Source organism: Mauremys reevesii, linkage group 2 (assembly GCF_016161935.1).
Source record: "Mauremys reevesii isolate NIE-2019 linkage group 2, ASM1616193v1, whole genome shotgun sequence".
In the NCBI taxonomy this organism is placed as follows: domain Eukaryota; kingdom Metazoa; phylum Chordata; order Testudines; family Geoemydidae; genus Mauremys; species Mauremys reevesii.
This window is the reverse complement of record NC_052624.1, coordinates 72,706,038-72,724,690: the sequence shown is the minus strand read 5'-3', so window position 1 is coordinate 72,724,690 and position 18,653 is coordinate 72,706,038. Positions and strand designations below refer to the sequence as shown.

Genomic DNA, 18,653 nt, shown 5'->3' with positions numbered 1-18,653 from the left:
GCATCAAGGAGAAACACACACAGCTATCACACTGAAGCCTGGCCAGTCATAAAACTGGTTTTCAAAGCCTCTCTGATGCACAGCGCACCTTGCTGTGTTCTTCTAATCGCCCTAGTGTCTGGCGCAAAACGATTGTCTGCTGTTGCTTTCACGGTGGAAGGGGCAACTGACGACTTGTACCCAAAACCACCCGCGACAATGTTTTTGCCTCATCAGGCATTGGGAGCTTAACCAGAATTCCAATGGGCGACGGAGACTGTGGGAACTGTGGGATAGCTTCCCACAGTGCACCGCTCCATAAGTCGATGCTAGTCACGGTAGTGAGGATGCACTCCACCGACTTAATGCACTAAGCGTAGACATACACAATCGACTGTATTAAATCGATTTCTAAAAATCGACTTCTATAAAATTGACCTAATTTCATAGTGTAGACATACCCAAATACTCTTCCTTTATTGTTTTTCTACAGAGAGACCTACGTAAGATGGCTGCTGCTCACTCAGAATTGTTAAGATTGACTGTTAAAGTGGACTCTTCTTGATACTGGGACTATGCAAAACTAGATGAAGATCATTAACTCTGGACAGGGACCAAGAAATACCTGGAATCCTCAGCATTCCTTGATCCCTTTCCTTCTAGTGTTAGGTAGAGTTGATTGAAACTTTCTGAACATTTTTTTCCCACCAACATTGGCCTTTTTTAAAAACAGAAAACTTCATTATAACAACTTTTCATTTTTTTAATTACATTTTGACAAAACCCCCAAATGAAAAATATTATTTTCCATTCCCCCCAACCCCTTTGTTTTTAGTTTTTCCTTCCACACCACGTTCCCCTCCCCTCCCCGCCCCCAACCAATCTGTTTATTTAGGTTTTTACCAAGAGGATGATTTGAGAGGGGGTTCGTGGATCAGGGATTTGTGTGTGTTTGTTTTTGCAAATGCACCTATAAGTTAAGGGTGCATTTAAAAAAAAGATATAAACACATTTCCACGTAGATCATAGAATAACCACCTCACGGCAGTGACTTTCACTACTTTTCTGAGTTGAACTGGTGATTTAGATATGAAAGTATCTGTGTTCAGGTACTATTCAACTGTCCAATCCCTTTTTATTTACTATAAAACTTACATAATTGGTGAAACATAAAAAACAACAACATTGAGCTCACGGAACTATCCATCGATAACGTGAACCAAGGTCAAATCTCCTGACCTATACATGAGAGCTATTCACTTCCAGCTCTTTTACTTTAGGCAGCAGCATTTGAGTTTTCTCTAATATTCATCACATAATTCTTAGGTGACGCTAGGTGTGCATACAGATGTGGTCTCCTCATCTCAAAAAAGATATACTGGCACTAGAAAAGGTTCAGAAAAGGGCAACTAAAATGATCAGGGGTTTGGAATGGGTCCCATATGAGGAGAGATTAAAGAGGCTAGGACTCTTCAGTTTGGAAAAGAGGAGACTAAGGGGGGATATGATAGAGGTATATAAAATCATGAGTGATGTGGAGAAAGTGGATAAGGAAAAGTTATTTACTTATTCCCATAATACAAGAACTAGGGGTCACCAAATGAAATTAATAGGCAGCAGGTTTAAAACAAATAAAAGGAAGTTCTTCTTCACACAGCGCACAGTCAACTTGTGGAACTCCTTTCCTGAGGAGGTTGTAAAGGCTAGGACTATAACAGCATTTAAAAGAGAACTGGATAAATTCATGGTGGTTAAGTCCATAAACGGCTATTAGCCAGGATGGGTAAGTGTAGCAGGGTGACCCCCTGCTTCGGCCCAGAGGGGTTTAAAAGTGGCCTGGCAGGGCTTGAGAGCAGCGGTTCTCAAGACTGGGCTAATGGAGGAAGTGGCTGCAGGTGAGGCCACGCCCCAAACTGAACCACAGCTGGCCCCTATAAAAGGCCAGGGAAGCCAAAGGCAGTCAGTCTCTCTCTGCCTTCAGAGAGAGAAGGGCCTGGCTGCAGGGAGCTAGACTGGATACCTGAGTGAAGCAGGGCTGGGGAAAGGCTGAGGAACTGGGGAGCTCCAGCTCCAGCTCCAGCCCCAGGCTGCGGCCCAGCAGTGGGCCAACAGGTACTGGGGGTTGCAGAGGGCAGCCCAGGGGTAGGCTAAGGCAGCAGGTCCAAACCCCTTTGCCCGTGATGAGTAGGCTGATACTGCAGTCTGCCCCAGAGTGTGGGGCTAGATAATGACTGGCAGTAGCCACTACTGAGGCAAAGTGGGGATAGTAGGGTGGGGGTTCCCCTGGGAGGGGGAGACCCAGTCAAAGGGGCACCAGGGTCCTGGGAGGGACACGGGGCCAATAGTAAACAGGTGGATCACCGGCCTGCAGAGCGTGCTCCGGGCTGGAACAAAGCTAATTCCCAGAGTCACCAGCAGGAGGCGCTGCAAGGGTTGAGTCCGACCCTGTTACAGTAAGGAATGGTGTCCCTAGCCTCTGTTTGTCAGAGGGTGGAGATGGATGGCAGGAGAGAGATCACTTGATCATTGCCTGTTAGGTTCACTCCCTCTGGGGCACCTGGCATTGGCCACTGTCGATAGACAGATACTGGGCTAGATGGACCTTTGGTCTGACCCGGTATGGCCGTTCTTATGTTCTTTACCACTACTGTATATATAATGGCAAAGCACTTCTAGTGTGATCGCAGCTACTACAGCAAAACTGTGCTTTGTACTGGTATAGAAAACTTCCCCTCCATCCATGAATGAAACAAGCTATATCAATAAAAGTGCAGCTTTTCTGGTATAACTTCATCTACCATAGGGACTTCTGCCGTTACACTGTGTAGGTCAGGGATTACATCTCTTCATAGCCCTGACCCACAGAGCTATGCCAGCAGTGTCTGTAGTAGAGACATAGCTTTCAAAAATAATCATTTGGGTCTGCTTTCCCATGCTGTCCATGTGGTATTGACCCATGACGACATGCTGTCCTGAAGCACTATGTACATTAGAATTTTTGTAAAAGTAAATATGCCTACGGAGGTCAGATTAACCACTACCCTTTTATTGTGCCATAAAAATGTGCTTTCAGTTGCAGTATCGAAGTAATTAGCAAAAGTAAAACAGGAAACCATGAAGGTTAAACTTTTGATCCCATTAAAGTAACTATTTCTAAAGAGAGTCAGATAAAGATAATGTCTCATTCAGGCGTCATTTATCGTCTGGGGACACGAACAACCTTGCACGCTTTGCAGATGACTAATGGATTTATTAGCGATTAATGCCTATGATCTGTTTTACTTGGAAGTTTAGTATGTACTAAACTGACTTTCAGTGCCAAAACCGTACCCATTTCTTGTAAAACGACTTGGAGTGAGTAGGATGGTGCTGGATGCCAGCTGTAGCCTGCAGTATGTGATAATCTGTACCAAAAATGGACCCACAAAGAAAGCAAAACATGCTTGGAACTTGCAACTCCAGAAGACTGTCCCTGAAAGAGGTTCAGTGTCTCTCAGAGCTCTGTGGGGTGCAGTGTCAAATCCCTCTGTACCCGATCTCTCTCTGCTGGCCAAGAGAGACAAAGCACCATGCAGACCTTTGGCACAATATAAACATATTAATCAGTACTGTTTATATTAGTGCCTATAGGCCCCAGCCAAGATCAAAGCCCCATTGTGCTGGACACTGTACAGAGGTCTAGTCAGAGACTGTCCCTTCCCAAAGAGCTTCTAATCTAAATGTACAGGATAGGCAAAGGGTGGGACTCATGAGAGAGGAAATATCATTATCCCAATTTTACAGATGGGGGAACTGAAGCACAGAGACTAAGTGAAATCTATGGCAGAGATGCGAATTGAACCCAAATCTCCTGAGTCCCAGTTAAGCATGAGACCATACTTCTTTTCTAGCACTGTCGATGACAAGAATATTTACTCAGTGTTCAATAGGGGGCTGGGCTACACATCCTGCTGCAGCTCTGCAGCCTGTTCACCCAAGCCCCAGCAGCTGGCACTGACACACTCACGCTCTCTTTCCTTAGAGGAGGAGGGAAAGGAAGCCGTGGAGGATACAGCACAGTTGTGGAGAGCTGGCATTTGTAGGTAGTGCAGACAGATTCACAGGGTTTCTTCTCCTTCAGGGTGGCAAGTTTGTTTTTTCACTTATTTACTGTCCAGTGTGTGTTTGGAAGCTTGCAGCTTCCCTAGGCACTTGTCTCATGGCCAGGGAAAGCAAACTGCCGGCATCTGATGCTGTGTTAGAAGGCTAGGGTTGGTGTAATGAATGAGCCTCCTATAATGATTGCCCCTTGCAAGGAGAGTGGGGTAATATAAGAGGAACAATGTAGAATGGAAGAATGCACATGGCTAAATGCATTTGACCGCTGGGGCTCAGGGAGATGTCTGTACCAGCTGTGCGCACCAGGGTGCTTAATACAGATAGCTTAGCTGGTAACATGGTGAATTCAAGTCTTGCGGCTTTTGTTAGAAGTCTGGAGGCCAGGCGCAGTTCAGGCACCTGGGAGGAATACGTCTTTGCAAATTCTGACATGTACAATGCTTTGGCCTTTCTTCCCCTGGCCAAGCTGAGAACCTAGTTATTTAAAAAAAATGCTCCCAGCACCAATTTACCCTTTTAACCTCTTAATATGCCAGGTATGGAGGCATGCATGTCTACACGCGATCAGATGAAGGGAACTGGGGCTGGGAGTAACGTCTTGCAGAGGAGAAGTGTCTACATGCTGGAGGAAGCATGCACTCCTGAATCAATCCCTGATGTCGGCAGAACTCTTGTGCAAGGAAGCAAACGGTAAAATTGGTAATTAATGTTTCTCCTTTTTTGATCCCAATGGTTAGTCAAAGTGCAGGTTGTTTCAGCTGGGAGTAGAAACTGATGATGGAATCTGGTATCTTCTTGGATGCACTCTTGTTTATTTACAAGGAATGTACAAAGTGCTGCTTGTCTGAATGCAGAAGGACCCACACACAAAAGGAGTAGTGTCTTAGCTTATGGGTTCAAGTATCTTTCAGCAATGTGCTTTTGATAATTGTAACAGGGTGGTCTGTCTCTTTTAAGGGCCAGGTGGCCTGGAGCCAACTCATCCAGTTGAATAGAGGTGATCAGAGTGCTTCCAGTTTTGTTGGAAAACGCTGGTATGTTGAACTCAAAATACTTAGTGCAAAGGGATCAGGTTCAATGAACTTTTGTTGAATCTCAGGCAGAGTTTTGATGTTACTCTGTCTGCCGGACAGGTCGCCTAGGGGATCCCAGAGCTTGCAGGGTCTGTGGCTATGGGGCAACCTTGCCATGCCAGAGCTTCCAGGCTCTGAGACTTCTGAGCTGGCAGCCTCAGGAACCAGCTGGCCTGTGAGTCCGGAAGCCCTTGGGTTCCTGGCCCTCGGGCCTTCCACGTGATGGCGATGCCCAGAAGCTGCAGACTCTGGGAGTCCCAGTAGCTGCTGACTGAAATTGGCACTTCTGTCAGTTTCTTGACTACTGTTCAGATAGCAGCAATAGAGCAGGTCACACACTGAGCTTGGGACATTGCAACCCTGTGGCCCATCTGCATGGCTTTGCAGGGATTGCCAGCTTTGCTTGAATAGGTCTTGGGGCTTGAAAAGTGCTATGTGAGTGCCGATAATTATAATAACAGTAATAAGATGTGCTTGGAATCCGTCATAGAGCTAAATTATGTGTGCAACTTTCCCAGGAGAGGCTTCAAGAAACCCTGGCCCCCCAGTGTTCTAATGTAGGGGGTAAACTTAATCTGCCTGCCAGCATGGCAAGAAAGGGGGCTGACTCATACTGTCTGTGGCACTGTCCATTCCCTGAGTCTCTGAAGAATTTAATAGGACTGGAAAACCTACAGAAGTGCCTACTGAATGAAAACCTTACTAGGCAATTTTTAAATCAGGTTTTCATTCTCTAGTTGCTTCTATCAGACTTTTCTCCAAGGGTGAGGTAAATCTTGCTCCTCTGTGCACCATAGGTCTGTGCTAAAGGTCTAGCAAGGTTCATTACGCCCTGTGCTTTTCTGCTACATCTGCAAGGCATTATTTCTTTCGATGGCAATCGTGCCTTCAGGCACTGCACCTCCCTCTATATCAAATAGTTGTTTTCCTGACCTGTCAGAGTGCCAACAGTTCCCTTGACAAATTGACTATAGTAATTTCTCTTGCTTTCTCTATGCCAATTTCCAAAGGACTGGTCATTTCAATTAGTCTCTTCCCAAGGATGTAGAGGTGGGATATGTTTGTTTTCCTGTGATGAATTCTGCATGAGTGCTTTGTTCCTTCACACAGAGGACGTGGGGAAGAGAAATAAAAACACCCCACCAAACAAGAGAGAAATACACAGAGAAGAAGGGAAGTGCTGCAAATCGGAAGGAAGGGGGAATTTAAAAAGCCCAAAGGGGTGGGAGGCAGGAAAAGGAGCAAAAAGAAAGGAAAGGGATGCATTTCCCTGGTTATATAAATGTTATTAACATCCTTGTTTTTTCTGTATGTAGTTATTTACTAGCATAGGGTGTTTATGGCAGAAAATATGTATCATTGAGTTATCTGTTGAATTAGTGTCTTCCATTACGTGTAACTCTAGGGCAGGGAAAGCTTGAACAAGGGGCTAAGCCTTAGGGGTGGGCCATGTGGGCGGACACCCAGGGCACCGGTGGTCAAGGGGGCACCATGCGGCAGCGCAGAGGTGCTAGTGTCAGCACCACTTGGGTGCATACCCAGCTTTCTCCCTGCTTCCTCCTGGCAGAGGAACATGGGGCGGGGGTGCGAGTGACCACACACAGATACTGCTCACCCCCCCTCAACGTTCCTCCACGTCCCCCTAGGGGTCTGTGAGTGGGGAAGTGAGGAGCAACATCAGGGTTCCCTGGATCTAGGTCACTTTCCCCATCTGGGCTGTGTTGTGAGGCATGAGGAACTGCTGCTCTCTGTCCTCCCCTTTCACAGCCCAGGCGGTGAAAGTGCCCTGGCTACAGGGAGCCCTGATGTTGCTCCTCACTTCCCCTTCCACATACACAGCCCCCTAGGTGTGCACGGAGGAGCAGCAGTCAAGGTGAGGCGCAAGCAGCAGTGCCAGCTGCTCCGTGCATCCAGGACAGTTTCCCCACGTGGGTGTAGGAAGGGGTGCAGGGGCAAAGAGGGCACAGTGCAGGGGTTGGGGTAACAGGAGAGGGGCAGGGGCCAGGGGCACATGGGTTGGGGAGCAGGAGGGAGGTGCAGGGGTTGGGGGTGCAGAAGGGAGGTGCAGAGGTGAAGGGGGTAGAGTGCAGGGGTTGGGGGTCCAAGAGGGAGGTAAAAGGGTTGGGGGTGAAGGGGAGAGTGAGGAGCCCACCTGGGTCCTGCCCATGGGCGGTGGGTGCCATGCTCATGGGGGGCAAGGATGCCAAAATACAAGTTCGCCCAGGGTGACATTTTCCCTAAGGCTGGCCTTGCTTGAACAGATACATGTTGTAGCTCAGCGGTTCTTGATCTTTCTCATAGATCCACACCTCACTAAAGAGGCTGTCTCACAGGCTATCCTCTCTTCCATTTACAACTGAATGTCCCACTTCTCCTCCCTTTCATGATCACATCACATCCTCCTGGTCAGCTGCGGCAACTGCTTACATGAATAAATAGTATTCAGAAAGTCTTTTTCCATCCATCCATCCAAGGCCTTGGCTACACTTGCAAATTTGCAGCGCTGCAGCAGGGTGTGAAAACACACCCTCTCCAGCGCTGCAAATTGCGGCACTGCAAAGCGCCAGTGTGGTCAAAGCCCCAGCGCTGGGAGCGCGGCTCCCAGCGCTGTACGTTATTCCCCACAGGGAGGTGGAGTACGGACAGCGCTGGGAGAACTCTCTCCCAGCGCTGGCGCTTTGACTACACTTAGCGCTTCAAAGCGCTGCCGCGGCAGTGCTTTGAAATGCAAGTGTAGCCAAAGCCCAAGTCTGATGTTACTCTGGAACAGCAGCTCTGTTGCAGGGATTGTACTTGGTGGCTAAGTCTTTACTAGCAAAATGCAAGACCTTAAGAAATGAATTAAAAAAGCATAAGAATCCGCTCAGTTATGCTGTAGAAACACAGCACGGTTGTTGCTGCTGGCAACAAGGAGGAGATCCTGCAGTAAGTGACCAAGCAGCTCTACACAGGCCACCAACCAGTGCTCTGTAGGCCGCCATCATCTGAGAATGTAGAAGGTAGAGAGAGGTCAGGTGTCATGTGATAATCCTAGGATGCAGGACTGGAAGGGACCTTCAGAGGTCATCTAGTCCAGTCCCCTGCACTCAAGGCAGGGCTAGAACATTCCTGACAGGTGTTTGTCTAATGTGTTCTTGAAAACCTTCTGAAAACTGAGGCCATCTGTTGATGCTGTGTTTTGTGACACTTTCCTAGGAGAGTATTCCAGGTTTGCCCTGGCATCTGAAGCATATTTATAGATTAGGGACAAGACCCACAAAGGGCCTTTGGCATTGCAGCACCTAATTTTGGGGCACCCTGTCACCCACTGGCATCCTCAGCCCTGAGTTAGGTGCTGTGCAGTGCACCTAACTGTACAGTGCTGTACAGTGCATGGGGAGAGCTAGGAGCCTAAGACAGAGCTTAGAAGCCACCAAGCTGAGTAGCTAGCTACCTAAACTAGCCAGTAGGAAATGCTGAGGAGCAGGGTCTAAGCCCTATCCCTTAAAGGTAGGTAGGCACCTAACTCTGCTCAGGATTCACAGATCTGAACCCTCTCCTGGAGTTAGGCACCTGAACCAGGTCAGCCCTATTTCACGATAAAAACCCAGACACTCCCACCTTTTCATAGCTCACAGCCCAGTGGTTGGGGCCCTCACCCGGGATACAGGAGACCTGTTTTCAAATTCCTGCTCTGCTTGATTTGGAGCAGGGATTTGAAGTTGGGTCTCCCACATCCCAGGGAGTGGCCACCCATGGCTGTCTGTTGCGCAAGGTAAGCATGCTCAGAGCGTGCCTGGCAAGTTGGGCCCTGCAGGCGAGGTAGTTGGAAAATCTTGCCAGAGCTTAGGCATGAGCTCAGGTGCCGAGCAGCTTGGTAGTATCAGGACTTAAGTGGTGTTGCACATGTGCACTGGTGGAAATATAGATGCCTATAAGCAGAAACTGAGATGCCTGAAGGGTTAGGCGGCAGCTGAGCGAAGGTTTTAAGGCTCTCAGTGGTGTGTAAATGGGTGGATTTAGGTGCCTCAAGTGGAAGTTATGCACCTAAATCCCTTTGTGTATCTAGTCATAAGAACACAAGAACAGCCATACCGGGTCAGACCAAAGGTCCATCTAGCCCAGTATCCTGTCTTCCGACAGTGGCCAATGCAGGTGTCCTGAAGGAATGAACAGAACAGGAAATCATCGAGTGATCCATCCCCTGTCATCCATTCCCAGCCTCTAACAAACAGAGGCTAGGGACACCATCCCTGCCCATCCTGGCTAATAGCCATTGCAGTTTTCAGCCTCAAAGTATATTAAAACCACATTTCATAGGCACTGATAGTGCAGAGAATTTGTGGATGCCATTATGCATTTCAGAATAACTCACACAGCCTTAGACTTGAGAACTGATTGTTGGTAGTGGGAGCATAACAGTTAGAAAACATGCCATATTTAACTTCTAGACTTTGGACAAGGTCGAAGATATTTTAGACTCTGACTTGGACATGCCAAAATAGATTGGTCCTGAATTCAGCGTTTCAGCCAATAGACAGTATTGCTAGAAATGCAATGAACAGATATTACTCCGGGGTCATATATAAAAAAGTTCAGCAAAATGTTCCCTATTTAGTCTTAATCCTGGATTTCTGAACACCCCACAATACACCCACAGAGTCTACCTTGACTTCAGTGGGTTTCTGTAGGGCTGTGTGTCTTCTAGTAGGATCAGAGACTTGCGATGCGGTAGATCACAGGTGTAGTGTGGTGCTCCACCAACCACAGAAGATGTGTTTTTGTTTTGGAATACTCTGTGCTTACAGTACATATTTATATCTTAAGGATGTAATTTTAACTTATGATTCTCATTTCAGAAGCACAATTTTCTATCAGGTGACCTAAAAAAGCAATTCCATTAACTCAACCACTAGAGGGAACAGTCATATACATATAAGCCAGTTATTTAGTGAGGCTTTTTAAAAAAAAGCATGCACAGAGACCACTGAATCACAGCATGCCTAAATCCAGAGCTTTAGGGTTGGGGTCTTTTTCTCTCCCACGTGCCAGTTTCTTGGCTGCAATGAAGAGAAAGTAAGAGGAATTTTGGAAAATACATTCATGGAAAAAGCTGAATTTTTTTTTTAAAGTTGCAAGTGTTCTAAATATATACTTAGAGGAGTAAAAGTGCATTTGCATCTGCAAAATGAGTATTTGTGTATGCATTGCATTACATGAGAATATTTCGTAAGTGCAAATTACATGGCCTATTTTTATTTAAAAATTTTGTTCTGAGCATACGGAAATAACCATTACTACTTAATGGTAAAATCATTTATAAACTTAATGCTAACACTGTTAACTTCAGAACATGCCTATAATTAATTTTTCTGAGAAAAGAAGTGCACTAATATTTTAAGGATAATATAATAACAGTATAGCTACATAGATAAAAACACTCTCAGTCTATTCCTCACCCCAGGTGCTTGGGGTGCTGTACAAATTATGTTTTAGTTACACTTTAATAAATACTTTCATAAATTCAAACACATAAAATGAATAGAGATGGTCCATGGAAAAGGAAGAAAAGAGGGATGATAGGAGAACAACGATAAATACTATGGGCTTGATTCTCTGCTGTGTTCGAGCAGAGCTCATGTGTAGTGGAGACGGGGAGCTAATAGGGATCACAGCTCCTTGATTCTCAGCCATCTGGCCCTGGCATGACCTAAAGTTACAGAGGGTCAGCTTTGACTTGTAGTGCTGGTGTGAGGAACCAAAGGCTAATCTGGCAGAGTAGAGTCGCTTTCCCTCATGACACTTTCCCTGCAGTGCTCTCTTGCTGCCTGTTCTTGTGCTGGGTGACCAGTTCCAGGGTGTGCTAGTGGGTAGCAGAGCTGGTGCAGGAAAAGGCAGAGCCACCTCTGCCAGCATTGTGCCAGTAGAGTTTCCCTAACAATGGGGAACTTCACTACAAATCTCCAGCCACTTTTGGTTCACTTTGCGCCACTATGTGGAGAATCCAGCTCTATGTGGGGCCAGTAATGGTCACTCTAAACATAGCTGATGTAAAGGTTAATTAATCAAATAACTTTGGCTAGATTAGATCAGTTATTAACAAAGCAAACTTTAGACCCAATTCAAATAAACCTTATCTATGGGTATGTCTACACAGGGATAAAAACCCCACAGCTGGCACAGGTCAGCCTACTTAGGCTCACAGGGCTTGGTCTCTGAGGCTGAAAAATGGTTGTGTAGGCGTTTGGGCTCAGGCTAGAGCCCGAGTTCTGGGACTCAGAGCTCTGTCTGCAACCAGAGCCCAAACCTCTACACAGCAATGTTTAGCCCTGCAGCCTAAGCCTCGGAAGCCTGAGTCCGATGACTTGGGCCAGCCGTGGCCATGCTGGAGGGGTTTGATCCCTGTATAGATGTACCCAACACAGCGTGACTGACGTAGTAATTAGTGTGATTTATGGACTGTAACTACACTCATTGCATTCATGTTTGAAAATGCAGCCCTCGGTTTCTGCCTCATTTTCTAGTGCTATTTTAAATTTGGAGTGTTTTATGGTTCTTTTCTTGAGTGATGGCTTATGGCTCTCTCTTTTCCAAAGGAAATAAATAGGAAAAAGGCGAAGTACTGCCTGCCTTAAACAAAACCCCCATTGATCTTGGGCAGAGCTCTGCCTGAGTAAAGACTGCGATATTTGGCCCATCATTGTTATATTTTGCCCTAAACATTCCTCCTTCTGTGTTGATTAAATTAAAAGGTTTGCCTTTGGGTGTCTTTTAGAATTTTTTCCTTTGTCTTTTAGATTGTTCTATGTTAACTTATTTCAGTATAATTATCACAGTGGGAAATGTCTGTATGTAGAAGTCTGGCAATTAGATTTCAGCAGTTCCCACACCAACTTCAAATCCTACGCAGTGACTATGCATATTTTGTCCTCATGTTGGCAAAAAAAACTTGACATAGGATTGAAAGCTTCTGCTTGTTTTTGTTTCTTGTGGAAATGGTGGATTCTGGCTACTACAGTGTAGAGGGACGTGTCTGCTTGTACATGGGATCCTTACCCAGGTTAGAGGACATGATTCAGCTCAGTTTAAACAAAGTTCCAACACAAGGTAAATGATGCTTGACTTTCAAAACCCTATTGGAAGCCAATAGGCACTGCAGGTCCTTGGCACCTCTGGAAATCAGGGCCTTTGAAGTGTGCAAAACTCTCTACCATGTTGCAGTGGCCAGGGCTTGGAATGAAGGGGAGCTAAAAGAAAACAACTTGTCACAGCAAAATGAGAGGATGGTTAACTTATCCCACTCCTGAAACCCATTCACTTGCTCTTTCTTTTTCTGCATGAAGTTCAAGCTCGTCAGCCTGTTTTGTGTGATTTCAAGGCCCTGAACAAATCCATCCCTGCCTGCATAGTGCTCTCATTTTCTCCCATGTCCATCACCCTCCACTTTGCTTCCTACTGTGGCAGTCGGACCTGGCAGCTAGAAGAGCAGAGGCGCTTACTTTCTGAGCTCCCAGGGGGTGCTTGACCACTGCTCCACACCAGGCCTGACCCCCATGGCTCTTCCTGCCCCTGATCCTCCCCCCTCTTTCCCAGCGCCTCCTGCACGCCGTTGAACAGCTGATCACCAGTGGGTGGAAGGCATTGGGAGGGAGCGGGAGGAGCTGATTCACCCACTATTTTTTTTTCTGGAGGTGCTTCAGCCCCGGAGCACCCATGGAGTTGGTGCCTATGTAGGGAAGAGAGGGGAAGTAGGTATATCAGTCCTAGAACGGTGAAGGCCCTTTTCCCTATGAACTGAAAACAGGTTACCTCAGGTTAACTAGAAACACCTGAGTCCAATTAAGGGCTGCCAGTGACCTTTAAAAAGCCTCCTTGTGGTGAGAAAGAGGGAGGAGAAAGAAGAGGTAGCAGGGAGAAAAGGCTTCTAGGTGGAAGGCTGTTCTCCCTATAGGGGAAACAACAACATTTACTTGTATTTGTGGAAGGGCTACAACCAGAAGCCAGCATAATGAGTCAATGTCTTCCTCCCAACTGCCCCCTTTGGACTTGATCCAACTCCCATTGACCTTTATGGGAGCGGGATCAGGTCCCTTCTCTCCTCACTCTGTTTCATGTTGTCTTTTATGTCTCATCTCCAGCTGGAACTGTCTGTGAATTCTCATCACATCAGTGACATCCCTGGCTCCCTTCAAATTTCTCCTTAAAATACACTTCACTCAGGAAACCTTAGTAAGAGCACAGCTACACTAGAGAGTTTACAGTGGCACAGTTGCATTGCTGTAAGCTGTCTTTGTAGCTGTTCTATGCTTTCCTGTTGGCTTAACTACTCCAGCCCCCCACGAGCAGCAGTAGTTATGTTGGCAGGAGAACCTCTCCCGCCAACATAGTGTTGTCCACACCGGCACTTACGTAAGCATAACTTATGTCGCTCAGGGCAGTGATTTATTTCTCCCACCCCCCAAGCAACATAAGTTATGCTGACATAAGCTGTAGTGTCAACAGGCTAAAGGGATATCATCAATTTTGCCAGCAAGCACCATGTGTATGGAATAAACCCAAGTCCCAGGCCTGTGCGCTATATGGTTTAAAGATTTTGTTGACATTCATTTGGGAGAACCCATATGAATCAATCATCATTGAATCACTTGTGAATAATGCAAATCATCCCCCACTCAGAGAAACATAGGACTTGCCAGACTGGATCAGATATGAGGGCCATCTATCTGTGCCAGATGCTTCCGAGGAAGATGCAAGAAACCCTGCAGTAGATACATATGGGATAATCTGCTCCCCAACGGAGTCTCCACTTTACCCCTAAGAGTTAGATATTAGCTTAAACTCTGAAGCATGTGGTGTTATATCACTCCTCTTTTACAAGTATTTATTATGATGCTTCTGAATATTCGTGGTAGCCATATAAACGTCCACTCCTTCTCTGAATCTAGCTAAGTTTTTGTGTTCAGTGATATCCTATGGCAATTAGAGACACAAGGTGGGTGAGGTAATATCTTTTATTGGACTAACTTCTGCTGGAGAGAGAGAGACGGGCTTTCGAGTCACACAGAGCTCCACTTCAGATCAAATCAAAATCTCTGTGTGGCTCGAAAGCCCGTCTCTCTCCCCAAAAGAAGTTAGTCCAATAAAAGATATTACCTCACCCCTGTTGTCCTCTAATATCCTGGGACTGACGCGGCTACAGCTACACTACATACATCCTATGGCAATGATATTCGAAGAGTGATTATGTATTGTGTGAAGAAGAATTTCCTCTTATCAGCTTCAAATTTGCCACCTTTCAGTTTCATTGAATGTCCCCTTGCTCTTGTGTTATGAGTCAGGGAGTACAGAAGTTCTTGATCTACCTTCTCTGTACCGTTAATTATTTTACTTTTATCATGTCTCCTTGCTTATCTCCTCTCCAAAGCAAATAATCTTTATCTTTTCAGTCTCTCTTCATAAGAGAGGCTGATAAAGCCTTCTAGTACACTACATCACTATGGACTCTGTGTTTATCAGTATATTATAACAGCAATCATACTTTGCCTTTCTACAGATCCTCATCTGAGGATCTGGGACTGTCTTACTATCAGTGTTTGTACAGCTCAAAGGACAATAGGGCTGCCATTGGAGCCTTTGGATGCTGCTGCAGTATAAACAGGAAGCATTAATGAATTAATCTGCACGGCTGCTACTGAGAGTGTTTACAGGTGTGGAAACGGAGTCACAGAGATATTAAGAGCAAGTCAAGTCAGAATCAGGAATAGAACTCGCATCTCCTGACTTCCGTTCCCGTGCTTTAGACAATTCAGAGCATCTCCTGGTTAATCTGTATTTCAGGCTTAAAATGTAATTTAAACCATCTCTCCTGTATAAATAGATCTTGCTGTATGACAGCCAATTGCCTCTTCTATAATACACTGAATTTGTTACAGATTTATATTTCCCAAAGTTTGTTTTAATTTGAATAGATTCTCCACTGTCTTGCATCTTGTATAATCATTCCCACCTGTGCATGTGAAAAGCTGCTATTCTCGTCTGCTAGCATTTTATACCCTTTCTGTGTTCAGTTTGCAGAGATGGAAATCTGGGTGGAAAATGGAAATCTCTTCCTATGAATAATGTTGCATTTTTTGGAGGGTGGGGGAAAGTAATCACAAATCAAAAATACTATAAGAAAATCAAAAAATTTCAGCGAAAATTAAATTTCCCCACAATTTTTGTGAAAAGCATATTTTTTGTCAGAAAATCATTCTGATGAAAAATTCCAGGTGAGCTCTACACAGATGTAAGTGACCACCCAAGGTACAGGGCAATGGAGAATCAGGCCCAGAGGAATTAAAATCCCCCATTGCTAGTTTTGCTCATTTATTGTCAAATTATACTCCTCAGTGAATTACTTTGTTTTCTTTATGTTAATTATATGAAAGTAAACCATAATCACCTACTACACTTTTCCATTCTTACAGGTGAGGCTATTCTGCTGATGTATCATTGAAGCTAGCTCACTTTTCTTTGTATCTTTTTATTTTCCAATTCCCGCTTCTTTCAGTTCTCTCTACACTTTCTGCTTATTTTCCCTTCTTTCTCTGTTTTATTTTCTCTGCCCTTTGAGCTGGACCCTGAAGGGAAATTCTACCAATTCAGGAGCGACAATTTAAGGTTAACATTGCCATATGGGTAAACAAGTCTTTTGTGGCTAATAAAGCTTACCACTGCCTTAGCCGCAATGTTTAAACACTTAGGGCTTGTCTACACTACACAGCTTTTAGTGACGAGGCTGTGTTGACACAACCTTGTCACTAAAAGTCAGCTTGTGTGAACGCTCTGTCAGTACTTTGTCAGCACTTTTTCCGGCAAAATACTTCCAGCCCCGCAAGCGGCGTTAGCTCTGTCGGCAGGAGAGCGCTCTGCCACTTGCAAAGGCAAAACTTTTGTCTTTTGCGGGGGTGCTTTTTAAAGTAGCCATGAAAGACAAAAGTTTTGTTGACAATATCGCAGTGTAGACAAGCCCTTAGAGGAGTTAGCGCTGTTACCACATTTATTAGATTAGTGTGGAAAAACCATCAGGGTACCTTATATAAATGCCTGGAAATTTGTGTTCAGGCTGATTCACCATCTTAGGGTTATCTTCACTGCAAAGTTAAGTCCGTTTCCTGCTTGAGCATGGCACCTCTCATCTGTGCTGCTGGGGTGGGCCAACCTCCTCCCACAGGAATTTGGGCTTTCCTCATGTGGAAGCTCTGGGCCCATTGCTGGCCAGCCCAAGTCTGCATGACAAAGTAGTCCCACTAGTATGTGCTTGTGGTCCTGCTCCAGGGCCACTGGTCAGGATAAGGGGAATCCACAGTTATTACAACCTGCACCAGCTGTCTTCACTGTTCCCAGGGCCGGCTCTAACTTTTTTGCTGCAAAAAAAACAGAGCGCCGCCCCACCGAAACACCCCCCCCGAACGCCTTGCCATGCTGCCGAAACACCCCCCCCCGAGCGCCACACTGCAAAAACACCCCCCCAGTGCTGCCCTGCCAAAACACCCCCCCAGCGCTACGCCACACCACCGAAACAAAAACAACCCCACCCCCACCCCGAGAGCCGCCCGGCCGAAACAAAAACAAGAACAACAAAAAAAAACCTTGAGTGCCGCCCCGCCAAACCAAATAAAACCAAAAAAACCCCAAGCGCCCCCTGGCATCCCAAGATTGGCCGCCCCTTACAAGGTGCTGCCCCAGGCAAATGCTTGGTCGGCTGGTGCCTGGAGCCGGCCCTGACTGTTCCATGTCTGCATGCAGCCTGCGATAATCTGCTCACCGAGCTGCACTTGTCACGTTTCAGGGCAACAAGTCACTGCCAATATGATCCTATGCCTTGTCTTGTGCCCTCTGCCTCCCGTTCCTGAAATGAGAATTGCATTAATACCAATAGCTGGAACAGCTTGTTATGCTGAGGTGGATTCAGGCATTGCCACCAAGTGAAACACAGGCCACGGACAGCAATCAAGAAGGTGCCATGCCAGAAACGGTTGCTTTATTGAATTGGTGTTCTAAGACCACTTTGGCACGTGTGCCCAGAAAAAAGAGAGTTTCTCCGACAATACAGTGCTAAGAATCATGAGAGGTGCCCCCAGATGTCCTATCGCCTCACACTATTGAGTGCAGCACCAGTGTGAACGCTGTAATGATGGCTTTGAGGAGTGGCTTATGCAGGCTAGACCAACTCAAGGAGTCACACTTGAGCATCGGTCACTCAAGTGAGTTGTGCACTGAAGACTAGGCCTTAAAAACAGGCCTTTGTGCCTTTCTTTTTCACAGACTGGCAGGCTTTTGTTGATGTATGTCACAGCTCAGCATTATTCAGTGATAATTCATTTAAACAGGCCTCCCAGTTTCTTTTTTCTGTAAAGCTCCCACCAGCAAATAGCTTGAAGTCCTGATGGCTGAAATAAGTTCTCTATTCTGAAGCGAAGCCTGTGATACAAATAAGTTATCATATGACAGTGTAATTTTACCTAACAATGCACTGAGCTGGTACATTATGTACATGCCTGTCAGCACAGAGAGTCTATCCTTATAATTGTGATTGCTTAGAGGTTGACAGGATTTGTCTTCACCCAGTTTTAGTACCAATTTAACTAAACCAGTTTAACTTTGTGTAGAAAAGCCGTTACAAGTACATTATCTGAGCACTGATCCTTTGATTAATCCCTTTGAAGTTCCTTAGAAGGAGAGGGCAGAAAGAAAGGAGAATCACACCATCCAGTAACAGCAATAGTTTTGTCTAAACATAAAATTGTACCACTTTAACTATGTGTTTGTAGATAAAGCAGTACTTACTGGTATCCCAGATTAAAAAATGTAGAAGGTGAGGTCTACATGTGATTTTTTTTTTAGTGCCTCACATGTTGGTTGCCCCACTAGAGATTCAATTAAAAGAGCTTTCTGAAAACCAGTCCCTTTTAGTGTGTTGTAAATTAGGCACCCAAAATCACGAGTCACTGTGATCCTAAGAGCATTCTCAGGCCAGAAAGTCAATGGGCTTCAAGATATCTAGCAGTGAGTTTCAGCTAGGGTTGCTAACCCTCCAAGGTTGTCCTGGAGTATCCAGAAATTAAAGATTATGCCATGTGATGAAACCTCCAGGAATACATCCAACCAAAATTGGCAACCCTAGTTTCAGCTGGCCTAGCCAGCTCAGTGTACCCCAACTCACTATTTTTATAATCTGTATTTAAAAGGTGTCACATAATATGTTATTGGAAAACTAATAATTCATTGATCATTAATATTCTGGTGTGACATATGTATGGTCAATCCACAAAAGATTATACAGAGGTGCTGGAATTACAACTAAAATGTGTTTTAAACCAGGTGTGACAGGAGGAGTTGATAAAGTTTTTTGTCCAGACAAAGAAATGTGGTTCTGCCTGCTTGAATGTGTCTTCCATGTAAACTGAGCAAAGTGTGACCAAAGACACAGAAAAGCACATTTGCATGTCAGGCAAACAAAGTCATCAGGAGTGCAAGTGGGGA

At 45.5% G+C, this 18,653-nt stretch overlaps 2 long non-coding RNA genes across 4 annotated transcripts in view; one reads left to right on the top strand and one right to left on the bottom strand.

Moving 5' to 3' along the window:
- Positions 1-2,032: 2,032 nt before the first annotated feature.
- The window catches only part of LOC120399146, a 42,000-nt gene continuing 25,379 nt past the window's right edge, over positions 2,033-18,653 (top strand). For 2 of the 3 annotated variants that reach the window (XR_005594986.1, XR_005594987.1), the window contains exons 1-2: positions 2,033-2,091; positions 4,614-4,776. This is a non-coding gene — a long non-coding RNA (uncharacterized LOC120399146). The remainder of the gene's footprint in view (positions 2,092-4,613; positions 4,777-18,653) is intronic. The other variant, XR_005594985.1, reaches the window with a different exon arrangement.
- LOC120399145 overlaps positions 16,258-18,653 on the bottom strand; it is a 31,214-nt gene continuing 28,818 nt past the window's right edge. Inside the window, exons 2-3 of the long non-coding RNA XR_005594984.1 lie at positions 16,936-17,019; positions 16,258-16,396 (exon numbers count right to left, since the gene is read on the bottom strand). This is a non-coding gene — a long non-coding RNA (uncharacterized LOC120399145). The remainder of the gene's footprint in view (positions 16,397-16,935; positions 17,020-18,653) is intronic.